Genomic DNA, 18,599 nt, shown 5'->3' on the forward strand with positions numbered 1-18,599 from the left:
TTCATGTATTATCATGCATATACTGCTAATTTTGCACCATATTAACTAAATAAACTGAGGGTTCAATTTATCTTTATTTTTTTAATCTGTCAAAAAAGATACATTCACTTTGTTTTTAACAATCATTCATTAGAAAAATAAAAAAAATTCATTAGACTACTATTTTTGATAAATGAGAATTCAATTCATGAGTTTATCAATACTAAAATAATTTTAGGTTAATATATACTTAATGATGTTATAGTCTGAATTTTGTTCAATCTCCCGACTTGATTTTGACTTTGCAATTTCTAGAGTTTGGGAGCTGAAATTTACAATCTCTTATTGTTCGTGTTCTTTATATATAACGTATTTGTATCCTTTATGTATAATTTATTTGTTTTTGTACAGTGAATTTTTAATTTACACGTTTGACCGTTTGTCATAATATATTTATTTATACACACACACACACATATATATATATATATATTTTACATACATATCTGTATTTATGTCATAGTTTGCAATACTTGTCACGGTCGCAATGTAACAAACTTGGACAAAGTCAGTGTAAACTGACCAATACGAATCGCGTATCGAACAATACGACAAACCATTCTGCCAACTCACATTGTTCATTTTTTTTGGGACTGAATTCAGCTATTACTATTATTGAATTCAAATTAGTGATGAGTCCATTACATGACGCATGATGACATCATATAGTAGGATGCAACACCATAATCATATAAATTGAATTCGATAACTATTGAAATTCGGTCATTAAATCATCATCATTATTATTATTATTTTGGTATATACAGTTATTATTAGGATAATTTCACTTATCTCCTTTGGGGTTAGGCATAATTACAGGCGATACCTCTTACATTTCAAAAATTACACCTTCCTCCCTCAAGGTTTGCTCCGTCGTAACACTTAGCCCCCTCCAGTGAAAGTCAACGCCGGTCAATGATGATTTTTGATGACATCAGCTATTTTTAACCCTGTAATACCACATTTGCCCTTACTATATTTGCAAAGACATTTTAACCTTTACTTTTGTATTAAATAACCTATATAGAGAGAGAGAGAGAGAGAGAGAGAGGGGAAAAAAAAAAAAAGAAAAAAAAAAAATAGAAAGACAAATACTTCTAAAACCCCAATTTTTCATATTTTGACTTGGTATCTGAATCAAGGGATAAACGGAGCAGGACATCAAAGAGGTCTTTAGGATATATATGTTATTATGTCCCAAACGGAGGTGCACAAGGGACTGGTCGGGACGGCGAGCAAGGACAGACAGAACATCAAGCGACAGCAAGCTATGAATAACCTACTGGGGACTAGCAAGGATGTGCTCAATCGACGGCGAGCAAGAAGAACGGCAGTGACGCGGTGGCGGTAGTGTGGCGACGAACAACAAGAGTCGCTATTCCGGCAACAGCAGATGAGCAAGGATGTGCTCAGTCGACGGCGAGAAAGAACGACAGTGCCACGGTGGCGGCAGAGTGTGGTGATGAGCACTTACTGGAAGAGTCGCGATTCCGGCTGCGATAAGCACAGTGGTTATTCCGATGACGGTGATAGCAAGGACTGGGTCTGAATTGAACGGTGGTGATGGTTTTATCGGTGTTTACCGGCTTGAGGTCTAAATAGTGTGCAAACAGCTCGGCACGGCGGTGAAGGAAGGCAAGCTCAGAAAGGCGTGCATAGACTCTTGTAAATGATGATGGATAACGGATCTGCTGTCGGTGATCACAGGGGCTGTAGAAAGAGAAAGCGAGCCTAGCGACGCGAGATACCGACGGTGAACCAGTGAGCTAGGCAGTGAAGTAGCGCTCTGATCCGGTGACGAAGTGAACTGAAATGGTGGCGGTGATGCACAATCTCAACAGCGAGATCGACCGACGGTGAGCAAGGATGTCGGTGCTGAACCGGTGGCGACGGTAACTTGGTGGTGAGAACTATGGCAAGCTTGGTTGTTCAATTCTGTAATTGGTTTGTTTTTTCCCAATGTAGAGGACCAGAAATCTCTAGTTACAGAGAGAGTAGATGTTGGAGGGAGGAGAGATGTGTACGGAGATAATTGGGGGTAGCTTTGTCATTTTGTATTTTGTTAATTTTTTATTTTATATAATAAGGGTATCTTAGTCATTGGCAAGAATGCCACCGGAATTTAACTCGGGTCACATTGAGGGGGGGTTTCTGTAATTTTTGAAACGTAAGGGATATCGCCTATAATTACGCCTAACCTCATGGGAGGTTAGTGAAATTATCCTAGTGAATATTTAACTTAATGAATGAAAATGATAAATCTCAAAAGAATCTTATACAAATGGAGTAAGCCTTGAAACATCGTGATTTAAGGTACAAAGTTTGAATTATAAAATGAACAATACTTATTTACTCATCGGTGAGTATGTTATCGTGCTTATCAATAATGTAATTCAATGACAAATACACATACAGTTTTCAATTATAAAATCAGAAAATTAGAGGTTGTGATTGAATTTATTTTCCTTATTTATTATTATTTTTATTTTGTAATTGCATTTGTGATTGTAACCACCATGATCTTAAAAAATACCGTTTTCGTGAGAAAATACTGTTTTAGAAGTTTAAGTTATATGTGGCTGCTAACTAACATGCTATATATAATATATCATAAAAATTATTTAGTGATATTTATCATTTCTCTTTTAAATTATATTAAAAGAAAAAAAGTTTAACATCAACTCAATTTATTTGAGTGATGAGAGAGAGGTATTGCACCTTTACGACGAAGACAGATTTCACCTAATATATGGATTACCAATCGAGAAAGATGCATCTCCTTCGTTCTCCCGAATTTAACGTGATATCATATATTTAATAATTGAATTTTCACATTAAAATAGTACGTTAACATTAACTTTAAAATAAAATATACAAAAAACAAACAAACAAAAATAAAGAAAAAGTTTGCTTGATGTCATGTGACGGTTATATAAAATAGTTTTCTTTATGCTAAATAATAATATATATATATATATATATATATATATATGAATTAATTATTATAATGGAGAGAACATATAAATTTGCTTGCTTTTTCTACAGTTGCATCTTTGTGGGATTTCGAATTGTTTAGGATATAATGTACGGAATTACTAAGTTGTCCCATTAATTATCACCACTGCTAGTAGTAGATGGTGATGATTAAAATATTCCCATCATGACCATCATTTTTAATAGATATTGTTTATGTTGTTCTATGTTTAGGAATGCATTCCGATGATGATGTTCTAATGCAAAAAAAATTGACAGGTAACAATTTTGCATCAAATATCTGATATAAGGTAATTTTTTTTTTTTTTTGTTTATGTTGTTCTATGTTTAGGAATGCATTCCGATGATGATGTTCTAGTGAACAAAAATTGACAGGTAACAATTTTGCATCAAATATCTGATATAAGTTAATTTTTATTTGAGTATTTTGCTTCTTTTTCTTTCTTTTTTTTTGTTAATTAAAAAAATTATTAAAAAATAATGTTTAATTTGGGAGGGAGAGAATAATACTGTCACAAAGCATCAGAAAAAAAAAAAATGGACCCATCAAGATGTCAAATAAGCCCACTTTCAAAATGAACCCATTTCATCAACAAATAAAAAGAACTAAGAAGCCCACAAACTCAAGACCTGCTACGTTTTTCAGAAGACAAACCATTCTTAGCAATATCCGATCAATCAAAGGCCATCATAACATATTTTTACGTCGTCTTCAATATGTAAGAGAGATGTATTTTATTTTATTTTATTATTATTATTATTTTTTGGGTAAGTAAGTGGTTTTGTAATTTGTATAAAATAAAATAAAATAATTACAAGCAAAACATGGGGCATGCCCTATGGCCCAACAGAGAGGACACTTGGGCTAAAACATAGATAAAGATCATGTCCACAAAGTGGTCCAACGAAACAACGAACATTTCTTAAAAACGAAAAAACAAGGTCAGACCCAATAAAAACACTAAAATAAACAAACCCAATTCTACTCATATCGAGAATCAGTTACTGCGGAGGTGGGGTGTTTGTGGTGGTGGTGGTTGAGAGAGAGGGTTGGTTATGGAGAAGGCAAAGAAAGGGTTTGTATGGGTCGGCTCAGAAAAGGAGGATGGTAAGTTCCAATCACCTACAATTTCTTCAGCAAAGGAAAAGTTTCCATCGAACTGCATTGATCATCTCATTTATCATGCCCGTTGTGTTTGGGAGTACCGAATCGGTGTTTTGAAATTAGAATCGGCAAAAAATTAAATTAAAATTTTAAATTTAATACGCAGATTCAGTACTCCAAATACAATAAATAAGATGTTTTTCATCTCCAGCAACCGATTTTACCCCAATATACGCCTCCTTCAAGATATAATGAAAGGAGATTATTATGAAAAACATTGTAGATGTATGAAAAGTATTGTAAAATAATTGCAACTGTGGAAAAAGCCTGTATACCGGTCGATGTGTGGGTACTTACATGTCGAACGAAACTTCCTAGATTTTAATTTTTTTTTCTCTTTTTATCCATTTGATCAACCAATTTTGTACACAATTATCCCACAATACAACCACTAAAATACCACTAACCAGAACAAAATGCCATTGAATGCGTATATATATATACTTACGTTAAAATACCCCCAATAAATCTCTTCTTGATATACACATGCTTACATACCCAAATACAAGTAATGCGAATATTAATGCAACATTAGAACAATACTTTGTAAAAATTACAATAGAGAAATGTATTAACATCGCTACCAATTACATACCCCAAAATAATAAAAATTACATTGCCATTAGAATAAATACAATTACAACATGATTGAACTCATAACACTACAAATAATGAGGACTATAATGACATCAAATGTCACTTTGTAAGTGGTCTACAATGGTGAAGATGAATCGTCCACTCTGCCTCTTTCGAGTCCTGAAAAATAGTAATAATGGGTAAGCACAACGGCTCAGTAGGAAGTGCCTTAAACACATTCTCCTTAATGACCCCATGAATCCAAACAAAGAATGACGTATAGAGAGAGGGATCATGTTTATTTTGGGAAAAACTTACCATCATACACCATCACATACAATCCACACATCATAAGTACAATGTTATACAAGCCTATGTAATGAGATGTCACTCTCCATTTCCAAAGCCCTTTTTCTAAACAATTTTCTTTGCTTTCCAAGAGCTCAATTTCCCATTTACGTTGCCTATGCTAATGCATGAATGCCACATGCTATTCAATACCATGAAATTCTATACTTTTAAACCTCAATCATATAGCAAGCTTAGACAAGAATATAACACCACAATTATCATGTTATCACTTAACAAACATAGTATTTTTCCTAAGTAGGTCATAGTATAACATATATTAAACACTTATCTCCACATCAACTCACATCGTCATGACATTCAATACATTTCATTCCAATAAACATAAAGGTCATGCTTAAAAATCACAAACTAAGCATATTAGATCACAAAATACTCCATCCGTCCCATAAAAGTGTCACTTTTGAGGAACCATAACTCTTACAAATTGAATTGACACGATTTCCCAAAAGCAACACTATTTTTGGGACAGAGGGAGTAAGAGATTAATTTACAGAAACTTAAGGACTTGCGGTTTCAAAACCCTTACCTCAAAGAAACCAAGCCAAAGCCCAAAAGCCCCAAATTTTGAAATTCCAAAGGTGCTCCAAATCAAGTTTTGCTTGGATCAAATCGAAACATTCATCGTGCTCGTTAACTTTGCCTTCAGTGAAAAAGTCAAATTCCCAGTAGAAAGATGTGAATCTAGCCTTGAATTGAAGAAAGAAAAAGAAAAAGAAAAATAAAAGAAAAGTTGCAGGAAACCATGCAGGGAGGAGAAAATGAAATGGCTATAATCAACTGTGGGTCCGACGGGCTCAAAAATATCCATTTTATCTTTATATATATATATATCTATATATATATATATATATGCACGTATAAACTTAACACTTGACAACCGCATGTCTAAACACATAGTCACATAATTATGCATCACTTAATAATGTATGATATGCAACAGCTCCGAAATATAATTCTTGTACACCACAAATTCGGTTCCGGACCCCCGAAAAACTAAAAAATGACGAAATGACCAGTGATGCATTTCTCAGAGTCCCGAACTCGAAGAAATGCTTTAATCAACTCTCGGAACTCATCCGGCACACTACACGATGTCTGGTATGCAAAACGAGGCTACAAAAATAAATAATCCAAAAAATAAAAAAAAATTCAAAATTTCGAAATAGAAAAAATAAAAAACGTCACAATATATCGGTGTGATGTCTCCATAGTCCATAGATGAGAAAATTACAAAGCTTTTTTATTTGTGTGTGTGTCTATTTTTTTTTTTTTTTATGAATTCTGATTACCACTCAGTAGTTTAATGGAACTATTAAAGTGTTTTTGTTTGGTGTACTTTTTCTATAGTTTTGATAATGATTTTTTTATTTTCTTGAGCTCCTATATATTAGTGCTTTGATATAACTTTGTTTGGGAAATTAGTGCTAGAAATTTTGTGCGATTGAAATTCTGATCTTTGTTCCCTAGTTTTGAACAAGAGCTACATTATAATAATTTTTCCTCAATTGTTATATCCAAATCAACTAGGGATTGGATCAATTTAATTAGATAGCAAGTTAATGGATAATGATTTTAGCAAACTCTTGGAAATATTTGAATCAAGTAAAGAACATGATAACTACTTATTATCATCAAAACATTAGTATGATTTATTTAGTTGATAAGCAGGCTATATGTGAATATATTACTGTATGATTATTGAGAGAGATTGACCAAATTACTTGGTGTTTTTTTAGTTACTTAGGTTTCTTTAAGGATACAACTTCAAGGTAGTTTTTCTCCATCAGAATAGTGCAGGGTTGCGGAGAGTTGAATGGACTTGGCTTCCTTCTCACCAATTAAATTCATACTACCTAAGGCTGCTAGATTTAAAATGCAATGGAAGTATCTATCAGCATGTACGTATAATTTTCTTCTCCTTTTTTCTTATAAAATAATCAAGAAAAAAATTAGGTTGCTTTATAGATGATTCTTTTTTCTCCTCTATGATGAATGGACTGAAGTTTGCATCTTTATTAAGAGAAAACTGACTACGAATAGTGAATTTTTTTTAGAACTTCTAATTAAGTTTATCTCACACTGAGAACTTAATAGGCCTTATGTGGGAAACTTTAAGCCTAACACTATTTTCTATTAATTGGGTCTTAATTTCATAAAGATTAATAAAGTTGGATAAGTGAATTAAGTTATTTACTGAAGAAATTCAAACTCCATATCTTGGTGCTCATCTTATATAAAATAACTAAAATTGTCTCTATTACTTAGCAAAATTATTACAAGACCCAATGCATATATATAAAATAACTAAAATTGTCTCTATTACTTAGCAAAATTATTACAAGACCCAATGCATATATATAAAATAACTAAAATTGTCTCTTCCTTTTATTATTGCTTCTTTAAGGCTCAAATTCAGGCTCAATAATACACACACACACACACACACACACACACACGTGTGTTGCAACTCTATCACTGGCAATCTTTACCTATGTAGATGAATTCACATGGTTGAGAATAGTCAGAGATAAAACAAAGTGGTTGCCAAATAATAATTCACTGTGCTGAATGATGGAATCATTTCCTTCTCTCTACCAACCTCTAAAAAGGGTTGCAGATGATCAAATCTTTTGTAGTAAACTGATATTTCTGATAATGGAGACTAGCTTGTGTAATAATAGTATCATAATCCACAAAGGAGTGCCTGCTTCTAGTATAATTATACTTTACTCCTTTCCTATAGCTTCCTTAATTACCAACCTCTATAATTCAATTTTCTCAATTTTTTTTAAGAGAGAATATCTTGCGATACAGTTAAAAGTACATGTCCAAGTTAAGAGTCTTATCCATTTGATGTACCGAATAAGACTTGCCTTTTAACTTACTTATTTTATATAGAAACTTCATAGACCTGATAAATAGGCCTGAAAATTGGGCTAAATATCATTTACTCATGGGTAGTATTTATATTTGCTATTACAGTAAGACTTGCTACTTAAAGAGTGATTGACTTTGGGTTGTTTATATATAGGAAAATGATTATAAGACTTATTTGTTAGGCGCGGGGTCAATTCATTTGATGTGGTGATGAATGGGACGTGCTACCTCTGAACTTATCCTTATATCAAATGGATAGAAATCATGAGTATGATAAATAGATCTAAGACTAAGAGTTGAGTCTAAATGCATAATAGCAGCTTTTAAATATGGAATCATTGGAATGCAACGATTGTTTATATTTGCTAGACTTACTACTGTGTGTGAGGGTTGTTCGCTTCTGCGTTCTTTATAATCCCAAATTGTAGGAGAATTTGGTTGTAAATAATTTTTTGTCTATTAGAATTTCAAATTGAATAAAACTTAACAATTAAACTTTTAAAAAGTTAAATAAAATGTATATAAAAAATTTGCTCACATTTTTAATAGTAAAATAGATATAAATATAGATATATATAAGTATATTATTGATACGGTAGAGTGAGAAAATTTTAATACCTGCGAAATATTCCATATAAATATAGTTAATTATGTCCACACGACTGGTGTAGGTGTTATATACCACGCTGAATTCATGGGGCTGAATGATTCTTGATTCTCGAATGCGATGGGGGAGGAACATTGTGGATCCTACACAGGCCTCCAAGTGTCAAAAATCACACGACGTTGAATTTAGGTACAAATAACACTAATAAACAATAAAATAATAGTCATAACTGATAATTAAGAGTAGAATAATAATAAAATTATAATTTGTGACCATATTCTATATTGTAAATTTATAGAAGGATTTCAGTGGCCAAATCAGTGAGTCTATCAAGAGATGACCACTGAGTATGACCTGTGAAAAAAATTTAGAACTTACTTGGTTTGTAATTCTGAAAATAGTTCTCAATTAGAGAATAGAAAACAGTTTTATTATTCTGTCTCTGAAAACAGATCTTTTTATAACTGAATTTTTAAAAAATTGAACCAAGCAGAATTATTTTGTACAGTTTTCTATTTTCAACTTTCTCACAACAATTTTTCTATTATTAGAGTTACAAACCAAACAAACCCGAACTTCTCTTAATTTTGTCATGTGGCTCAATATCCTCTCAAGGATTTTGATACATTACCATTAATTATTAAGATTCTTTTCAAATAGATATTTTAGATATTTACAAACTTTATCTAAATTTTGTTACAAATTTTATTTAATTCCCTGATGTTTTAGAAATTTGTGTATCCTATAAATCTCTTCAACAGTTCACAAATCTTCTAACTCTATCAAACGCTTCACAAATTTTAAACATATATGAAAAACTTAGGACGCAATTTCACAAATAAACCTCAAGGAGTTGGCTTCAGTTATGCAGCAGCCATGGAACTCAGACATAGCCAAGTTTTATCAATTCCGTGTGAGAGGCATGTTGCACAGATCCTGGAATTAGTCAGGCAAAGCCTTGAATATCCAATAATTCAAAAAAAAAAGAAAAAAAGAAAAAAAAAAAGAGAGAGACCTAAATAGGTAGGCATAGTGTGACAAAGGAGTATCTAAAATTATTTAAAGAGTTTATGTTTGATAATTTTGTAAGAGTGGTGTTGCAGCTGCTGCTCCTGTTTAAAAGAGAACTAAGAGACCTCCCAAAACTCGAGACCATTTGTCTCCGTGGCTGTCATCAACGAGCGATCTCTTGGAAGTCAGAGAGTTAACATACCTTGCTTTTCTGTAACTTTCCCACGTGGTGATGGGAAAGTAATAGTTCCCCTAAGGTACTACTCTGACTCATAATTTTTTTTTTTTTGTTAATCACAATTCTCAAAATGTCAAAGTATTTTAGGACAAAAGAAGTAGTACTATCAAGGCGTACACCTGATCAGTCAACTTAGTAAGCTACGTCATAAATTATATATTTAACCTTCCATTTAATATATGATATATGTCAGTAGAAAAAAAAATCTATATAACATCTCCATTCTCAAAAAGGGGAGAAGGGATTGGAACTCAAGTGTGAACAAAAAGTAGGTACAAGTGGGCCTGTCATTCTTGCCAAAGTTAAAAAAGCAAAACATTCAAGTATATATTTTCATTTATCATGTTTAAAGTTAAAAAAAAAAAAAAAAAAAAATTCACTCTATTAATAACTCTAAAATATATACATGTGTGCATGTTTATTTTAGCGAGGCCTTGATTTCATGTCCATAGAATTGAAGTGTGACAAATAATTTCCCAAATCAATCACTCCATTCACTTATATATTAGTGGTTCTTCAAATTTCTCCACATTGTAAATAAGAATGTCAATGGGCTTGACTGTGGCGTATCTTATTTTTGGGCCCTTTGGATTTTACAGTCACGTGAATGTTTATCGTAGTGACGTCTCCACAGTCCACGAATGCGAAATTACAAGGCCCATTTGTGATTTTAATGGGTCATGATTTGCTAGGCTGAAGATAACAAGACCAGTATATCTACTGTATAGTCTCTATATATTGAAGTGTCTCTCAGAATTTTTGTTTTTTGTTTTTTCAACTGGTCTCTCAGAAAATAACACGACCAGTTTCTATTTACTAACGTCCAATCGAAAAGACTGAAAATGTTCATATGAGTGCATATAAAGAAAAAGAAAAAGGAAAATCGTATGTAAAATTAAATTTCTCCCTTATTTTTCCAAACATCTTCTTTTCTCCATTGTTTTGCATAGTGACCAAACAAACCGTAGTACATGCTTTACTCTCTTATTAAACCCGTGAAAGAAAAACACAAACCGTGTTGATGCAATGAAAAGGGATAGCTAGGTTTATTTACATAAAATCACGAGTTTGGTGGGATAGAGTTATACAACACAGATAAGATTGCGTGCAAACGACAAATAAAACGTACGTAATTATTTGAACAAACATGATATTAAATTCACATTCTTTATTCCTACTGAAAGCACAACAACAAACAAATGATGAAATCCGAAAGAAATCAGAGTGTGCAAATCCAACCGTGTGTGCACCCAAAACCTTTGGCAATGAAAGATTGTAGTGCATCAGATACAGATTCTGCCGGTCCCGGCACGTTCACTTCACTTGGGTCAGAGACTAGTCCGTCACGCCTCCCGGTCACTGTGCTGAATGATGATACACCCATTTTATTTGGTAACCAAAAAGTTGTGGTTGCCAGGGAAGGAAAGTGTGTTTTATGGACTGTGAGAGTGTTTATTTTTACAACCAGGAAAGATTTATTATTGAAGATTGTGACTTTTGGTTGTTCAATTTTGCATTCTTTGTAATATCAAGTTGGAGGAGACTTTGGGTGTTGCGTGTGATTAATTTTGTGATTAAAAAAGTACTCCGTATATAAAATGCTTATAAAAATATTTGCTGTATAGATGTAAATATATAAGTATATTATTGATGTGGAAAATTTTAAGCCATACAAAGTAATCCATAAATAAATGGTGCTACATGAGTGGTGAATTCATGGGCCGAGTCATTCTTGATTCTTGGATGCGGTGAGTTAACATATGCATCCAAGTACTAATAACAACATCTTTGGTTAAATTTGGGTCCAACTAACACTAATAAACAAAGAGGGGTGATAAGGAAAGTAGTTATGACTTTAGTTATTTTAAAGTCATTAATTAATTACATGTTTTGAATTTTTTTTAATTTAATTTAATTTAATTTTTTTAAGATCTTTCTAAAAAGTTACATCAAGTAACTCATCAGCAGGAAACAGGCAAGGACGAGAAAGGTATGGCGGGGTCCAAACAAAGTGGGCTGTTCGCTCCCTCGTCTCTTCTCTTCTTTCTTAGCTCATGTTCCTTTGACCAGGGCCTCTTTAGGCCCAAACATTGTAATTACATAGTACTTCTCTTATTATATGATAGTTTATAGGGTTAAGTGTAAAAAAAACCGCCAGAATTACGAAGAAACTTGTAAGTAATTTCCTGAATTTTCAAAAATGCAAGAAAGTTATAGATCACCCCATCCGACCAAGGTCATAGTAATTAAATTTAGGTGAATTTTTTAAAATGACGATATTACCCTTATAAGCATGAAAGGATAAGAGTGTCCTTAATTTCCAACAGCTAAGACCCCAATATCCCATTCTTTAAATTATGCAAAAAAAAGTTACAGATCACCCCCATCCGACCAAGGTCCGAGAAATAGTAATTAAATTTAGGTGAATTTTTTAAAATGACGATATTACCCTTATAAGCATGAAAGGACAAGAGTGTCCTTAATTTCCAACAGCTAAGACCCCAATATCCCATTCTTTATACCAACAAAGCCAAACATGGCTTTACTGGTGAGCACGCGATCTGGGTGTTATCGGCGATAGCAGAGGACGGTGGCACAAGAATTTACCGGTGAGCATGCGAGTTGGGTATGGCCGGCGATGGCAGCAAGCTTGACGAAATGACTGTCCAGTAAGCACAGTGGAGAGAACGGCAGGAATGAGCCACCAAAAATGGACCGGTGACCACAGTGAAGGCGAGAATGTCGACGTAGCAAAGAGGGCTTACGGCGAGGAAGCAAGGATTCAACAGACTTCAAGTAGTAGGTCTAGAGGCGCCTTAACCATTTTGATCGACTGAAACCCCTAATGTTTTCATGTTTTGACATGTTAATGGAGTATTTTTTTTTTGGATTTTCTGAAATTAGGGCTCTAAAGAAGTAGGGATTTTCAGGTGTGTATACAAGTGCTTAAGAATTTGATTCGTCAAAGAATTTTCTTCAAATCATAAGCTGCTCAAGGATGCATTGACCCAACTTCTGATATATATATATACATTGAGAAATTAAAGATCAGGTCATGTTTGGATGCCGGCACGGTTTAGGTTGAAGATGACGATGGGGGTGTGTAAATATATGTTATATAAGGTGGATATAATATAGAGAGAGAGAACGAGATCCCTTTCTGCTCAATCCCGCTTCTACGTACGGGAGCCTATCCATCGCTAAAGAATGAAGAAAGTCTCCGGTAAGCTCGCATTCACGAGCTAGGGCTTTTCTGTTTCCGACCATCCTTGTGTGTTACCTTAATTGAAGGGCACAGGTCATCTAGAATTGGAGAAGCGGAAAGCCAAGAATCGCTTCGTCTTCCCCCAAGTTTATAATTTTGACCAAAAACTTTCCCAACTGTTCACGGTCACCGAAGTTGCTGGATATGTTGTTGACGATGGGAACAAGAAGCTTTCTCTCTGGTGTTTCGGATTGTTCGACGTCAAATGGCTTTCTCCGTGTGTTTGCCGTGAAAAAGGAAGGTGCGTTAGGGTTTGGTTGTTGTGTTGGTGGTTTAGATATAAGATACAAGAGACGTGTCACAATCTTATTGATTGGTTAGATTTTGTTTGCCACGTCAATAAGTGAAATTCAGATTATTGCAACAAATTGAAAGTTTATGATGGGTTTTTGTAATTTCGGAGGGTTAGTTGCAAAATCTCCATAATTCAGAAGTGTTTTTTGCACTTAACCCTAGTTTATATCTATCTAGTCATAAAAATTTATTTATTTAGATTCTTATATATTGCAAAGACAATTTTTTGACAATTTTTTTTTTCAGATTTTTTAAATAAAAATAAAGACAATTAAGGTAAATCATTATATTTTCTTGTAATTTTCATGCTATTCAAATTATGATATACTTCATAGTACTTTCCTACAGCTGTTTTTTGTTTTGTTTTGTTTTTTTGAACTTTTCATGCAAATTTAAAAAATTAATTTTTCTTTTCTTTACTGTCATTGTCACTTTCACTTTTTATTATTAATTTTCATCTAATTAAATGGACCCAAGGGTGCTAGTTGACTGAACAGCGAACCTATTAATATTTGATAGGAATTATGAGTTATACATTGCAATATTCTTCATCAATCATGTAGTTTTGCTAGAGTTGATTCATGGTTGGTGCTTCAATATAGTTGTTACTTGTTAGGCACGTGAATACTCTTCCAAAGTTTGCTACCTTTTCTCCTGTTGAGTTCTATGAGAAGGAAAAGTCCACTAATTTTTAAAAAAATAAAAAAAAACTGATTAGTATATGTGCTTGATGCTATTTTGCTAGAGTTGAGTCAGCTTCGGAGGTCTCAGTTCTTTTTAATGGCAGTAGCACCACCCTTATTAAATTATCAAATGTAAATTTTACTATATTAAAAAGGTTGTAGAGATTTGTAGAGTATAGAGATTTGTAGAAAATTAATATCTAAAAGTATTTATGTGGGAAGTTCTAGAGCATAAATTTCAACTATTAATTGTAATGCTTCAAAATCTCTATACTCTATCTATATATATCTATACTATTATTAAATGTGCAAAGTGTTTCAGTGTTTCAATATTTCAATATTTATTTATTAATTGATATAAATTCTATAAAACTCAAAATTACCCAATAAAATTAAAATTAATTCAAATTAACAAAATATAAAAATAATTTAATTCAAATTACAAAGTCTCACATTGGTTTTAAGTAAAAATGATTACATGAAAGCCTCTTATAAAATTATAAAGCTAAAGAAATAATAATCACATATTTTCGACCTTTTGGCTAAGATCAAGTGTAGTATTAAATTTTTTTGGGTTGGCCTTTTGGCTAACCTTTCTTGGTCTTTTGGCTAAAATCAAGTGTAGTAATACTTTCTCGGCCTTTGTGCAAAGAGTTTCAGTATTTATTTATTTATTGATATAAATTCTATAAAACTCAAAATTACCTAATAAAATTCAAATTAACAAAATATAGACGAGTTTAATCTATATTATTATTAAATGTGTAAAGTGTTTTAGCGTTTCAGTATTTATTTATTTATAAAAAAAAAATCTATTAATTGATATAAAAATAGTTTTTGTAAAAATAGTATATTAAAACTCTAAAAATTACTTAATAAAATCAATCACATTTTATATAAAATTCTTATTTTTAGTTCAATATAAAAAGAAAAGTTATTTTTTTATGGATAATTATCACAATATAACTGGTCCGGCCCAATTATGATTATGTTATTATGAGAAAATGACACATGTTGTCATCCTATTAATCCAAGAAGCCTATAAATAGAAGCATGGCGGAAGGAGGAAGGAGTACAGAAATTGAGAATTATAGAAATTCAAAATTTCAGAGTAAAATACAGAAACTCTACCAAAGAGTTTCAGTATTTTTTTAGTATTTATTTGTATAAAAAAATATTTATTAATTGATATAAAAAGAGTTTTTATCTATACTATTATAAAACTCTAAAAATTACCTAATAAAATCAATCACATTCTATATAAAACTCTTATTTTTAGTTCAATATAAAAAGAATAGTTATTTTTATGGATAATTATCACAATATAACTGGCTCGGCCCAATTATGGTTATGTCATTATCAGAAAAGGATACATGTCATCATCCTATTAATCCAAGAAGCCTATAAATAGAAGTATGGATGAAGGAGGAAGGGGTACATAAATTGAGAATTATAGAAATTCAGAATTTCAGAGTAAAATACAGAAACTCTACCAAAGAGTTTCAGTATTTTAGTATTTATTCGTATAAAAAAATATTTATTAATTGATATAAAAAGAGTTTTTATCTATACTATTATTAGATGTGCAAAGAGTTTCAGTATTTATTTATTTATATAAAAAAATATTTAAAACACTAAAATCTACAAAATAAAATTTAAATTAACCTATTTATCTATTTATTATTATGAATTCTTTAATAAATATATAAAACAAAATAATTTTTCTAAAACTTTACCACAAATTAGCTTTTATTATGAGTTTTTTAATAAAATTAAATCTAATTAGACAAGAATATATTTAAAGAAAATAAAATAATTTATATAAAACTCTATTACAAATTACCTATTTTATTTTTAATAAAATTCTATCACACTAGATAAGGATATATTTAAAGAGTTCTATAAAACTCTAACACAAATTACTTATTTAAAAATTTATTATGATTTTTTTAACAAAAGGAAATCTAATTAGACAAGTATTCCTAATATAAAAAAAATATTTATTAATTGATATTAAAAGAGGTTTTAAAAGAGTTTATATAAAACTCTAACACAAATTACTTATTTATCTATTTATTATGAGTTTTTTTAATAAAATTAAATCTAATTAGACAATAATTATTAATTTAAAAATATTTATTAATTAAAAAATTACCTTAAAAAATCAATCACATTTTATATAAAATACTTATTTTTAGTTCAATAAAAAAATAATAGTTATTTTTATGCATAATTATCACAATATAACCGAGTTATGATTATGTCATTATCAAAAAATGACACATGTGATACCCATCGATTCTAGAGCCACGGGTGATCAAGTCCGAGCACAGATCCGAAGGATATCAAACAATTAATATTTAATCGAACACAGAATACAAAATGAATTTAAGAAATAATAATAAGCTGAAGGAATACTAAATTAAAAATCTCAAATATAAATATTTAAACTCTGATAATCCAAACTTCATAAGTTTACAACTCGGGAATTCATCTCCAGTGGATCCCTAATAAAAATCCAAACCGAACGAAAATAAATAACTGAAGATACAAGCCCAAATCGAATATCTGGAAAGAAGTCCTACATCGTCGGTAGAATGAAAGATCGTCTCTGCTCAGCTTGAACAAGCTCTAAGACCTCAAACATCCAATACCTGAAAAATAATAAGTGGGTCAGGCCCACTAGCAAGTTCTATACTACTACTACCCAAGCAGAGACCCGATACGCATGTATATCCTAACCAATCCAATAATAACTAAATAGTCCGTAGATACATATATATATAATCACACTACAGGACTCTTACTAGACCACAGGCCCGTCTCAACCTGACTAGTAGGCACCATGCAAAACGCACCTGAGGTGGGCATGACTACCTAGACCTAGCAGGGTACACATCCAACCATCATAACCAGTTATGCATCCCAATGCATATATGCTCCCTAGCCAATGACTTTGAGACTCAGGCTCATATCGTGGCACCATAAAAATATATTTAAAATCCGTTCCAAACTAAAAGTGTCACTCAACTATTTAGTGATCTGACACAAAATACAGGTAGGACTTAACCTTTATAGTTGATCCATCCCTTAATCCAGAGTAGGTAGGACTTAGCGTTTTTGAGCTAATCCTCCTAGTATGTCACCGTCCCATACCGGTGCATACAAACCATCCATCCAATGTTGATAATACAAATAATGAGATAAAATCAATATCAACCAATCCATAATAAGTATAACACCATCCATCCAACTATTAATAATACAGATGATATTATAAATATCAATATCCACACACCTATAACAAGTACAACAAGAATATATAAATTGCAAGCTTGTCATATATGAACAACACATGATTCTCTAACAGTTTAAAAACGTAGATAATAAGTGTAATCCATTCTTTAATCCCCTATCAGCATACTAATATTAACATCAAAATTAACATGCTCATTTAAACTACTCCATATCATCCGGTTAGTTGATTATACATAATGACTTGTAAACATCAACTAATTTCCTGTTAAGCATAACCGACATTATATTAATTGTGATGCTTAATCCTATACCACTGTCATATGATTTAAACATGAAATTCCTAATTCAATTGCTAAATTAAAAAAAATAAGCAACTTGAAAAGCCTGTATTACAATCGTTACACAAATTTCCTTACGTGCTCCCGACCGTTCCTACCATAGTTTCTTATGGTAGATTATGAATTACTAGGCCCTCTGAAAATTTAACAAGGGTTTATACATTCTTGAGTACCCCTAGAACAGCTCCTTTTTCCATCTGGAGCGTTAAAAATTTCACTACTTAAGTATCCAAAAATTGAACATACATTTTAACATATGTATACGTCAATTTGTCTATTATAAATATATAATCATTCTGTAATCTAATATGCTTACATTTGAATTACAAAAACATGATCAAACAATATCTTCATTCCCAGATAATTAGCAACCCGTAAGGTTATGCACTTTAAATCCTCTACTTTAAAAAAACAGTCCACAAGTTTACCTCAAATAATAACGGTTTAATTTACTGATTTCTTTGTGATTTATTATGTAATATCACACCCTCAGAACTTTTAATAAAACTTAGATGCTACTAAAAAAAATCCATGTGTAACTCCCAATGGCTTTTGAAAATACCCAATTCTGAGTCCCGTAGCCAAAACTAGAACTGAAAAACGAAAAATCAAAAAAACTTAGAGGAGCAGGCTCCACACAAGGTGGAGCCGCCTCCACCTTTTAGTAGAGCCGCCTCCACACAAAGTGGAGGCACCTCTTCAGCCATAAGAGCCGGCTCTACTCAAGGTAAAGCCTGCTCTACCTTTTAATGAGCCTGCTCTTCTTGAAAAAGAGCAGGCTCCTCCCCTGTGCGACATCTTTTCCAACTCCGGCGGTGTCCGGCTATATGGATCCTCCAAACCAAGTTTATTACTGATTAAAACTAAGTCATAAGGTGTTCT

The sequence above is a fragment of the Cornus florida genome, unplaced genomic scaffold, assembly GCF_030987335.1.
Source record: "Cornus florida cultivar Cherokee Brave unplaced genomic scaffold, ASM3098733v1 CherokeeBrave_3.0.0_Hap2_Chr02, whole genome shotgun sequence".
NCBI classification, from domain to species: Eukaryota; Viridiplantae; Streptophyta; class Magnoliopsida; order Cornales; family Cornaceae; genus Cornus; species Cornus florida.